Raw genomic sequence first — 12,460 nt, forward strand, 5'->3', positions numbered from 1 at the left:
AACAAATCAAAAATTTACTTTACTTGAAAAAGTTATTTCATAGAAGAGTAGAAATACTTTTTATTTTTTGGGAGAAGTAGCGCCTGGGCATCGGAAATTCTTTAGTGAATATCTAATATTAAAATACTACGTGTTAAAACTGTGAAAGTCTTGGAGGTATTTTTAAAAGCTTGTAAAATAGTGTCATATCATTGTATGCAGACGTGTACAAGCCACCATATATTACAAGGTACAGGTACCCTTTGCACCAGGATCCGCGAAGGAAAACGCATTAACTGGAAATCATGTACTTTAGCACGAGTTCAGCAGGGCACAGAAATAAGGCCACAGGCAACAGTCTGCGGAAGCAGATCTGTGCTTGGAAAAAGTGCTCTGATGGGTCTTGCTACACTCCAGCCCTAATTCCAATTTGCCAGAATTAAAGACTTTTTTTTTTTTTTTTTTTTTTTTTTTTTTTTTAGAGGACCTGAAGGCTGGATCTGGCCTGCTGACCTTGACTAATAGAGGTTGACTTCCAGCATGAAGAAGTTAGGAGGGAATATTGCCTTCGTGTTATACATATTTCTGCTACGCGACTGTTGTATTTGCAGACACCAGTGAAGTGGTTCGAGATACAGATTGGGGTTAGAGCTTCATTTATTTATTTATTTGGGTTTTTTTCTATCTGAACATTCACAGCCTTCAAGAACTTTCGTTCCATTCTGCAGTGCAAAATAAATCAGATCCCAGCAATGAGGTTATATATCAAAATCAACTTAAATGATCCCCCAAATCTTCATGCAATGCAAAGGGAGTTATATGGCTTCTGCGAGATGGTTGGGTTGAGCTTTTCCTTTTTCTTCTTTAGAGAACTAAAATAGGAAAAGCATGGAGATGGCTTAAAGTATGTAGGCCTGGTAGATGGAGTATTTCGAATTATTTTTCATTTTCTGCTCTGTGTGATGTAATTATGTAAGTACCTGATACTTCAAAAAAAAATAAAAATGGCCTTTTCTAATGAGCAGCCAGGAGTAAGGATGATGCTTGTTGCTTAGGCCTTGGTTCCCATTTTTAAATATTACACTGCAGGGAAAAGGAGACATAGTGGATCTCGTACAGTCCTCTGCACGCTGGGAAAGAAACTGTCATTACTTTGGTGAACATAGATTTAGCCCGCGCGTTAGAAGACATGAGTCCACTGAGTCGCATCTGCGGTTTTACAGTGGCAAGGGTCTGTAAATAGCATTAATGTGCTTTTTCTGATATGTGAACGTGAATATCCTTCCTCTGTGCTGGGATTAAACTCGTAGTGACCTCTCCCCTTTCTCTGCAGAAGCAATATCAAACGCTGGCAGTGTGATTACTCCTGCCCCGTGCCCGCTCCCTGCCCTCCTCCATCAGGAGTCGGATGTGCAAACGTTGTCCGGCTGCTGCTGTCAGGATGAAGTGCAATGTTTGCAGCCCTCGGCCTCTCCTGCTGCAATCAAAGGGGAGTACAGACTGACTTCTGTATTTCTAAGGATGAAGAAACTGATATTTGTAGTACACATCTTCCTTTTCAGCCTTCTAAAGCTCTCGAAGCCTCTCCCGTCTCATCTCCCTAGCCACCCAAGACCAGGTTCACTGCTTCTATAGATGATGACGTGGTCAGGAGAGATGCTGGCTTAGGTGGGACACCACATCCTGACATCCAAAAACTTATTCCAGCCTTAGACGATTGGTACATCAGGCAGCATGCCTGGAAAGCTGTGTACTGCTGGGACTGTCTAGTGTCCTGGGCATGTCCTCATCCAGCGTTTGAGTGGGGTAAACATGGCCACACTGCAATTTCTGATCATGTGAAGCAACGGGGAAAGATGCGATGGTGTTCAGGAGATGTTCTGCTCAGACGGGCTACGGGCATACTCTTAATGTAACAGCAAAACAACTCTTCAGTAGGCAGTGGTGGTTTTTTTCTAAAACTTTTCTTCCTAGCTTGTCTCAATTGCATTAATGGATTTCCTCCTCTGAGGTAGTCTGCGTCTGGCAGTGTGAAAGGAGGCATTTGGATATTCAGTTCATGCTTGAGAGGAGTTTTGAGTTTGCTGGACTGTTGGTGTGAAGGGCTGGGACCCCTTCAGTTACACTCAGTTTCCAGCCCATCTGTATTAGTAGGACCTTCAGACCCGACCTGGCTGCTGCCCCTCCTCATCAGTATTTAACAGAAACATATCTGTGGGAATCCGGTGTTGCGCCCTGTCTTGAATCCATGGGTGGTATGTAATGATGGCTGCGTACAGACCAACGTGTGCGGCAGGGAAAGGAGCTTGAAGGACAAAGTGGTGTTTGTGTATCCAGTACAGAGTGCAGAAACGAGTAAATCCTGCCAATCTCGGATCCCCTGGTGTGAGGGCAGATGGAGAGGTTCTCCTCTGCGTTAGGAGGCTCCGTAGGTATTTTCACGTGGCCAAGGGATTTTCTGCGGTGACTTGACTTGGTTCTGCTGCGCGGTCTTCTGTGACTTGAGTCACTGACTGTTCCCTGAGTGGAGATGGCAACTTGTATTAAATAATGCAAATAATACATTAAATAATTCAAATATTTTTTTCTACACACGATCAGCAGCTCCATCAGGCTGTAAAACCAGCACATGTTGGGGAACTGTTTGTGAGCTGGTGTTCCTGGGCCATGTTGATGACCATGGATAATATGAATTCTGTAGTTCATCAAGAACGAGGGTTCATGTGCCACAATTCCCGTTGAAAGGACTGTTTTAGGTATCGCAGCTCTTCCTTCTGCATGAATTAATCTTTCCTTTCTTCGTTTCTGAATACCGATGCCGTTTGAAATGGCATGGTGAGACCCCAGTGCTGCAAAACTCACCTTCTCTCTGCACCTCTGTGCTGGCTTGGGCCAGACCAGGCCAGAGCTGGACAGGAGCTATGGGACATGTTAGTAGTATCTGGAGGAGTTAAATAGAGCTTAACAGACCTAAGGCATCATATTTCTGTCTTGAGTTGACACTCGTAAACACGGTGCTTTGAAAATGTGAAGCATTACGTGCTGTAAGCCCTAAATACCATTATTATTATTCTGCAGTCTGTGTGTAATTTTCCATTCTATGAAAAATTTTCCCTGTCCTAAACTGCCATTTTAGCTATTAGGGATTGAAAATGGCAACGGCATTGGAAGAAAAGCAACCATTGTTTGAAACCACTGAACTCTGACTTTGCACCCCAGTGTGTTCCAGAGCTGGATGGCTCCTGATTTACACCAGGATTCTGGCTCATCTTCTACTTAGAAGGCAGGTATTGCTATAGACCTTCAGAATTAATTCTCACTGTTCAGCTGAAATGAAATTACAGATGATATTCTGTGTATTTTTCTTTAATCAGAGTCTATAAATACATTGAAAAATCATGATAAATCCCAGCATAATTAAGAAAATACTACAATGCCAGGAGTTAAAATACTCCCCTCTGTTACATTTCCTGTGTGCTTTTTCACCTAAAGCAGACTGCAACAATCAAAGCTTAAGTTAAGAAGTATGGATATGAGAGATGTATAAGGTATCTATTTTTTAGTTTATTATTTTCACAGTGACAAATGAAGTGCTGGAATTTGGGGTACCGCTTGAGAGAGCCTTGGGGTAGCAATGGATTTAGGAACTTGTTAAATCTCCAGAAATGATTTATTTTATTATTTTTTTAATAAACCTGTTGATTAGGCAGAAAATTTTTCCGGCTACTCTTTGAAATGGTTTTTCTGATGACGAGACATTATTGTGCAGTAGCATTCACGCTGTAGAGGATGGTACAGAGTTTCCTGCGCAGGACAGTGTGCTGGTGATGCCAGGGCAGCTTCCAGTGTTGCGTTAATCCCAGATTATTTCTGTTACTGGAATAGTTTATGTAAATGCAGCTACCTCCTCCATTCTGCAGGTTTCAGTTTGACCAAGCAAAATGGAAGAATATCAGAAATTCTCTGCTTTAGATAATAGCCTCTTTTTTTTTTTTTTTTTTTTTTTTTTGTTATTCCCCCTTGTTTTTACTATTTTCCTGTTCCTTTCTTTGATAAATAGGTATTCCTATTCCTGGCTTCCCCTGCTTGTGTACACCAGGAAGAAAAGACCAGACAAATAAATGCCAATAGCATGGGCACGCGTTCACAGCTCCATGCGGTATAAGATGGTAATTCAAGACGGAAGTTTGGTATGATCTAGAGAGGGAATGAGACCATGGTTATATTTGACTTAAGGACCGTCGGTACCAAATGAAAATATTGTGGCCCCAGGATGTAAAACTGCTCATCTTGTATAAACTGGCTCTCATCACTTCTTAAAGCATATTTGACCTTGTGCCTGCATCATGTGCACTCTTCTTCCTGCTGCCTTCATAAATCTCTCGGGAAAGCAGAAAATGGGCAAATACTCTCTGTCATGGGTGCCATCTGAATGTTCCATATCTGCATAAAGCAGTCGTTTATGGATCCAAGATTAGTGATCTTGGAACCGCAAACCTTGCGTGGAAGGGGAAAAAAACCCACCCAAGCACCTGCTGTTAAATATATTAGACCTGGTTAAAAAATGAAGAAACAGAGGTGTTTGCTCAACACTGCACGGAGTACCAGTTTGGATTATATGAGTAGCTGATGTAGGAAGTTAAGAATTTAGCAGGGTTAAAAGAAGTGTTGATATTTAAACCTAGTTTCTGAAGGTTTATTAACCCTAAGTGCCATTGAATAAGATAGCTGTTAAACATTGGGATTGGAAGGAACCTGTTCCTGAATGGTAAAATATTTTATTGAGGTTGACTGAAGAATTTCTTTCTCAGCAGCCCTGATTTTTAATTTGTTTGGATGGACAGATTTTGAGTATGATTCTGTGTTTAAGAGCTTTACCCAAAGGTCTCATGCCAAAATCAGACAATTATGCAGAACTCTAGTGTGGGAATTCAAATACTTCCATTACATTTTTTATTTATTTTTTTTTTTTAAATACAAAATATAGGAAGCTACTATATCCAATTTCTCTATTAAAAGTTTAGTCCGTACTGGAGAATCACAAGTCACATGATAGGAATTTAGTGGGGAAAGACATATTAGGGTATTATTTTTCCTTTGACAAATTAATGGATTTTACAAACATTTAGAGTAGGTATCGCTAACAAATGGAAAAATTGCAGCAATTAAAAATGAGCCCTAAGGCTCAGACATCAGAACTCAGTTGTCAAACCAGAATTATTTCCAATGAATCCGTTTTATAAAGAAGAATAGGAGAGGCGTCCCCTCGGAAGGGTATTCCAGATAGTAGCAAAAATTTGGCGTTAGAGGAACCAGATGGATGAAAAATTGCCTAATTTACAGTATGACACTAGTGTTATTGTGAGAGATGATTGTAGAGGCAATTGAGCAAGAGAATTCTAAGGTTAATGAAACCAAATGTTTAACTGGAAGAGAAAGAGCCTTGCACTTGTAGTGTAGAGCACAAGTCTTGTGAGGAGCGGCTGAGGGAGCTGGGGGTGTTCATCCTGGAGAAGAGGAGGCTGAGGGGAGACCTTCTCGCTCTCTACAGCTCCCTGAAAGGAGGGGGTAGCCAGGGGGAGTCGGGCTCTTCTCCCAAGGAACAGGCAATGGGACAAGCGGAAACGGCCTCACGGTGCACCAGAGGAGGTTTAGGATGGATGAGCAATTAGAGCACTCTGATCTGGTTAAAGACGTCCCTGCTTCCTGCAGGGGCGCTGGACTAGATGACCTTTAAAGGTCCCTTCCAACCCAACACGTTCTATGATTCAATGATATCAGGAAAAATTTCTTCACTGAAAGGGTCATCACGCATTGGAACAGGCTGCCCAGGGCAGTGGTGCAGTCGCCATCCCTGGGGGTATTTAAAAAACATGTGGACATGATTTAGTGGTGGTTTTGGCAGTGGTAACGGTTGGACAAAATCTTAAGGGTCTTTTCCAACCAAAACGATTCTGTGATTCTACATAGCAAAAGCCGGGTATGGTCATTTGGTCAAAACACCTTAAATATTAGGAGTTTCAGCACTCTGTTCTTCTTGAGTTCTTACACCAATTTGCATTTAGTTGTCCAGTGTTTATCACTGTCGGTGACAATAACCTTGAGGACACAGGGGACGTTTCCAGCCTTGCTGGTGTAAATCAGCCTGTGCCAACGGTCCCGCTCCAGCTCTGGAGCGAGCTCGGGGCCACTCCCCTCGCTGGTGAGGTAGGAGGGCTGTGCGCAGGCTGCGGCAGTGCGCCTGCCCTACGGCCCCGCTAAACTCCACAAATCTGTAACGTTTGCAATGGAGCTTATTTTATAGCTCTAATAAAATCCTTCGGTGATAAATTATTTACGTTAGTGGCGTTACTCCTTAGTATGAATCTACCATTCTAAGCGGCCGATCAGTCACTACAACAGCCCCATTTTTTTTACAGCAATAATTCCCTGGGGGGCTCGGCACGGACGGCCACTGCGCGCGGGCTGCGCCGCAGAGGGGCTCGCACCTCTCTGTGCTCACGAGCAGTTTTCTTATCCCAGCAGTCAGCGACATGTTTCAAGGAGCACAACCAAACAGCAAGAACAGGGTGCGTTTGTACTGTATAAAGCACCTTTTATATCGGTGGTGCCATTATTTTTATTTTATTATAAACGCTAGCATCTTATGCTGTTTCACCTAGCAAATCTTAAGTTTGCACCTTGAACACCTTACACCACGGGAGCCTCCTCGGGAGCGTGAGAGTGCCAGATCCCCACCGCTGCACTGGACGGAACATTGCAGCTCTGCTGTAGCTTTGGCTCTTGAAAACAGGAAAGGAAAAGTTCAGGATAACCCCTATAAATAACCTAGCCTTCTATTTGTACACCGTGTGCCAGTAGCTGGATTTTCATATTTCTATTATTATTATTTCATTATGTCTTTTCTCAGGGATGAATAATTTAGTGTGTTTTGGGGGTATTGCCCAAATAAATCCATAGAAAATAAAGGAAGAGGAGGAGGAAAAATCCTAGCAAGGTTATTCACCCGTTGAAAATTGTGGCTGTGTGAACGCGTGTAGGTATGTGCATGTTGAATTTACAGTCAACTCGCATTTGTGAAAGGCTTTTGCCCACCCACACACAGTCAACTGTTGAGTGCCACCAAAAATTCAGCATAAAAGTCACCTTGAGCACGACAGTTTTCTCCTCTGAGCTGAAAAAGCCATTCTGGGGATGAGAGTTCAGGAGATCCATGGAGTGTCGGCATTTTACAAGCTCTTGCCTTAGGGATTTTAGGGGCCGAAATGTCGGTGAGTGGAGAAGAAAAACCAGGTAGAAAAGCTGCTTAAAACAACTGGTCAACAGAAAAAAGAACTTGTCGCTACAATTTGTGATGGGTTTTATCATTAATAGCAGTGGTACAGCAGCAGGCAGGGCTGTGACGTTTTCCACTCAGGTGTAACGGGATGATAACGCAGGAGGAAAAGCCAGAGAAAGAAAAACTTAACTCTCCTCTCCTCTCTCATCAATGAGTGTCTTACCAACTCTGAGCAGCTCTGTAACAGAGGGAGCCAGTGTTGCTGTTGGGTTTGTTTTCTCAGCTCATTCCTTGGGCTGTTACATTAATTACTGATGCTTTTTTCTTGCTCATTGGTGGGCTGGATGGGTCAGCGTTGTAAACTGAGAGGATTTCTTTGCCCCTAGCCTAAGAAACTGCACAACCTCCATTGTGCAACCGACAGTCTCGACCCTACTCCTCTGGTTCTTGTGGCTCTGAATTTACTGGGGGTGTGGGTTAGAAGATGAAGATCAAAATGCAGTTCCTTACAGAGGTAACTGAGCTCAGCTACCAGCAGCTGCACAGTTTCTTCTTGCCAGGATAAATCACCCCAGGCAAAGCTCAGCTCCTTGCTGTGGTCCTTGGCTGTTCCCAGCCGCCAGCCCTACCTGGTTTTACAGCTGCTGTAGTGCACCGTTTTCCCCGTGTAAATAACAATTTAAAATGTTGAGGACTTGGGAAGGAAGCAGACTGCCTGGTGCACCCTCTCAGTGCCCTGGATATCAGAGCTTCACCCAGGGGTCGCTGGGACCTCGTGGCTCTCTGCTTTAAAGTTTATCACCCAGGAGGCGTCTAGTCCTGCGTGTAGGAGCTGGAAGGTCCGTCAGTCCTGGTAAAGCTTCTGCTCAGCTCCTGCCTCTTCTAAGATGTTCAGGCTAGTTTCTCATTTTAATTTTTCTGTTCTGCCTTCCCTAGGATGGAAGGAGTCCTCCTGTACCAGGCATTTTTCTCCCCATAGAGGTACTTATCCCGTGTAATCACATTTCCTCTCCTATCGAGCTCTCAGCCTGTGGCATTTTTCCCAGCCCTTGAGTAATTTCTGTAGTTCTTTTCCACACCAATTTTTCAACCTCCTTTTTAGAAATGAAGGCACAAGATGTGTATTCAGTATTCTCAGCTACATCAGTCTCGGGTATACAAAGAGAAAATAATATTTTTCCTCACCTGTGTAAGCAACATCCAGGGATGACCTTGGCCCAAATGACGGACTTCCCTGGGTCTTCTTTCTGGTCTCCTCTGTTTCATTCACCGTGCCTTAAGCTTTCATCTCTCCATGTTTGCATCCTGGATCTGTCTCATTCCTTTGCTGGGGTCGCACACACCCATCATAGGAGCTCTTTAGTGGCCTGCAGAGCACTGGGCTCTCACGTTGGCTATGCATCCTCCTGGGTGTCCATGACAAATGGGGACTGGTGACCAGTGGGACCCTTTCCTCTGAAATACTGTTCGTTATAGCTGGAGAGAAAAAAAAAAACCACAAAACACCAACATGTGAAAAACAAGCATTAAAGAGGTAAACCAAAAGGCCTACCAGCTCCAGGCAGTGACCTTTGCAATCCTAATGTGTTAAGAAATACCAGTGAGTGTAAATTTTTCAGCCTTGTCAAGAAGTGTCCTCTATGCCAAGAGCGCGAGCTGCAAAGCCGGTTACAGTTCTTCTCTTTAATGTTCTTTGGCTTTAGCCCAAAGCGGATCCTGGAGGCTCGGCAGAAAGCGAGGCAGAGGTGTCCCAGCCAAGGGCCGTGTCCTCGCCTCTCCGCCCGACGCACCAAATGCTTCTCTCCTTCCCCCGCCTCCAGTCCTGTTGGCCCTGTCGGCCACGGTGTCACTCTGCGAACTCGTGTTATTTTTCCTGCGGGCTAGGAATGTGTTTTATTGAGAGTCAGTGATTTCAGGGGGCAGGTTTCAGTCTTGTAGGGGTGACCTGTGTCGTCTCCCCGGGCACGTCTGGCCACGTACTCAGCTGTATTTAGACGCTCAGCTTCCCCGCGCGTGGATCGCTACATGAACTATATTGCCCTAAATAAATCTCTCATCCGTTTTATCAATCTTCCTGGCAGCATTTAAGAGGAGAAAAGAGCGGATCTGTTATTTTGTTGTACTCGCGGTTCATTAATGAATATAGAGTGTACGCTGGTCTCTAGCTGAGGCTGCCAGAAAGCTTTTCCGTACTTCGCTGCCAACGTTTTTTGAGATCCAAAAGCTAGGCAGTGCTTAATCATTTCAGGTGTTTTTCACTGATGTGGTCTAACACTAAGGCTTGGGAGGGCTTATTTGGGAAAGGAGAAAGGTTGTGTGAGCCTCGGTCTTCTACAGCTATTCAATGGTAGTAACAACATGCCCTGCTTGAGGTATGTTAATGAACCTGTCATTAACTAAAAGTAAAGATTCAGGTACAACCCCCGGTCGAGGAGGGTGTTAGACAGGAGTGCTGGAGGTTGGGAGGGTGTGCTGAGGGCCATCATGGGGCACCATCCCTTCCTCAATCCCCTCAGCCAGCCGCTGCTAGCAGCAAGGCTGGGCCGGGGGAACCTCCTCTGACCCACGTTGGCAATTCGCACTTTCTGCTCTAGTTACAAACTCTTTACGTATTTCCTGTCTCCTCTACCCGTATGATATTTAACGCGTTGCCATGCCAGTAGTTGAGAGCAAACACTGCAGGAAAATATTAAAGAAATAACAGTTCCATCTGCCAGCATCTATCCAGAAGCATCAGTAAACTCTCTAGAAGTTGCATAGAACCATATAATCACCTAGGTTCGAGGGGACCTTTCACATCATCGAGTCCAACCATCAACCTAACTCTGACAAAAACCCTCACTAAACCATATCTCTAAGCACTGTGTCTACCCATCTTTTAAATACCTCCAGGGATGGTGCCTCAACCCCTTCCCTGAGCAGCTTGTTCCAATGCTTAATAACTCTTTCAGTGGAAAATTTTTTCCGAATATCCAGTCTAAACCTCCCCTGGCGCAACTTGAGGCCATTCATCTGATATTGCTGAAACAAAATTACAATATTGAGGTCTTTTTTCTGGCTCAGTTTTCTGAAAGAACAGGTGGAAGTCCCTCGCACTCAGGCAATTCTCTGAGGCATCCTGCATACACGTTACCTGGTGGGCTTACCTCTGGTGTTGCAGGACACGGTGGGTTTCCTTTCTTCAGGGCTTTCCTGCCTTCAAAACCTGTGTGATCCTCCGTGCGAATGCCTCGGCATGTCCCAGGGTGCGCTGAATGATCTCCTTTCCCAACAGCACTCTCGGCACAGTCTGGGTGGTCAAATGAATCCCGTACCTTTGGCATTTGGCAGGGATCTGGTGGGGACGATGAGGGTTTTGAGCACGAGCAGAGCGTGATCCAGGCGGTTCAGCCAAGCGGCCAGAGTTTCAGACCTTGTCTCAATAAATCCTTCTGCAGTTCATTCATCAGTAAAGGCAGCCTTGCTTGCAATTTATAACAGCCCTGTGAGTGGCACAAGGGTTTTAATAATCCAAATGCTGGCTTTTACAGACTGAAGTTGAAATCCCATTCTCATTGAAGCCAATGCTCAAAGCTCCCATTGCCATAGTGGGACAGAATTTCAAATAAGATATATAAAACTGTTCTTTTCTGCATTTTTTGGTTCTGTGTTGCCAGCCATTTCCTGGGGCACTGCTCCTCTGGCATGGTATGTGCTGGGTCTCTGCCCAAACAGTCCTCTCACTGCAAAAGCTCCAAAAAGCAGTGGGTTGTTCTGAAGGAAAAGAAAGAATAAAAAACGTGAACAAGGCAAACAAAACTAAAACAGAGAAGAAAGACTGCTAAGACATCATTCCTATATATAAAGCCAGGTCTTAGGGAACTGTCTTCTGTAAAAGAAAGCAAAAGGATTTCCCTTGAGGTGGAAATAATATTTTTGCTGAAGACTTCTGAAACAGCCCTTATTTTTGCTGTAATAAGCTTTGACTGTCTTGTGATTTCAGCTGCATGGTGGAGCCCTTTTGGCATTGCCCCCCTTACCCCCACCCAAGTCTTAATTTCCCATCTCATCCCCCCTCCCACCAGCAGAGCATCACTCGTGTGGCCACCTCATCTAAAAGTGCTTAGGGAATAGGTAAACCACAGGCGGTCCATTTGATTGTCACTTTAACTTGTCTTTTTTAAGACCAGAAAGGGAATTAAAGGGGTAGGAGGTGCTCTGCGTCCCCTCACTGTGGCAGTGCATGGGCTGGGGACAGTGACCGTGTGCTTTTGCTGTGGATGTTCCTCTCGTTTCCCGCAGCAGAGCTGCAGCAGATCCCGCTGCGTTAACTCGCTGCTGCGCCTCGTCCTTCCATCAGCCCCCATGTCCCTGGGCTTCCCGAGGTATGAATGCTTATTTTTATTCAACTATAGCTTTAAAAAAACCCTATCCAGCTGCACTCGCCCCTGCTCGCAGAGTGACAAAGAGCCGTGCCAAGCCACCCTGTGTGGCTGGGGTTTCTGCTGTGCCAGACCCGGCGTTTTCCCGTGGAAGGGGGAATTGTCAGGAAATGTGTTGCTTGCACATAGTGCCAGCAAATCATAGAATAGTTTGGATTGGAAGGGATATTAAAAGGATATTTAGTCTCATCCCCTGCCCTGGGAAGGGACACCTCCCTCCAGACCAGGTTGCTCCAAGCCCCATCCAACCTGGCCTTGAACACCTCCAGGGATGGGGCAGCCACAGCTTCTCTGGGCAACCTGGGCCAGGGGCTCACCACCCTCACAGCCAAGAATTTCTTCCTCAGATCTCATCTCAATCTCCCCTCTTCCAGTCAAAAACTATTACCCCTCAACTAGCATAAATCAGTCGTTTTCATGTCGAATCACAGGAATCTGCTTTCTCTGTTCCTAACTGCTTTGCTGTTTTTACATGTGATTGTCTGCAAACCCACTCCCCCAACGCAGAGCATCCCTGGTGTGGTGGCTGAGCAGGACACCCTGTCACCAGCCACTGCACCCACGCATCGCAGGATGCTGTAGTGTGAAATGTGGATGTGATCAGACCTCGGTGTCGAGCTCTAGCGGGCTGAGCTTAGAGAGGCTCGGGAAAGACGTGTGGCCAAAAAGATGAAGAAGAGAGCAAGTTATCATACATGCTGCACGCAGGGTTTGGAAGAAAGGGAGCTAAAAACAAGCTTTTGGTAAATGGTGTTTACTACAGAGGTGGAAGGGGGAGGAT

At 45.0% G+C, this 12,460-nt stretch overlaps 1 long non-coding RNA gene across 1 annotated transcript; it reads right to left on the reverse strand.

Moving 5' to 3' along the window:
• Nucleotides 1-615: 615 nt before the first annotated feature.
• On the reverse strand, nt 616-10,636 carry LOC134514631 (uncharacterized). Its single transcript, XR_010070759.1, has 3 exons — nt 10,405-10,636; nt 8,444-8,734; nt 616-2,499 (listed from the first exon to the last, which is right to left on the reverse strand). It is a non-coding gene; the product is annotated as an uncharacterized LOC134514631 (long non-coding RNA).
• Between the last annotated feature and the right edge of the window lie 1,824 nt (nt 10,637-12,460).

This window comes from Chroicocephalus ridibundus, chromosome 4 (assembly GCF_963924245.1).
Source record: "Chroicocephalus ridibundus chromosome 4, bChrRid1.1, whole genome shotgun sequence".
In the NCBI taxonomy this organism is placed as follows: Eukaryota; Metazoa; Chordata; class Aves; order Charadriiformes; family Laridae; genus Chroicocephalus; species Chroicocephalus ridibundus.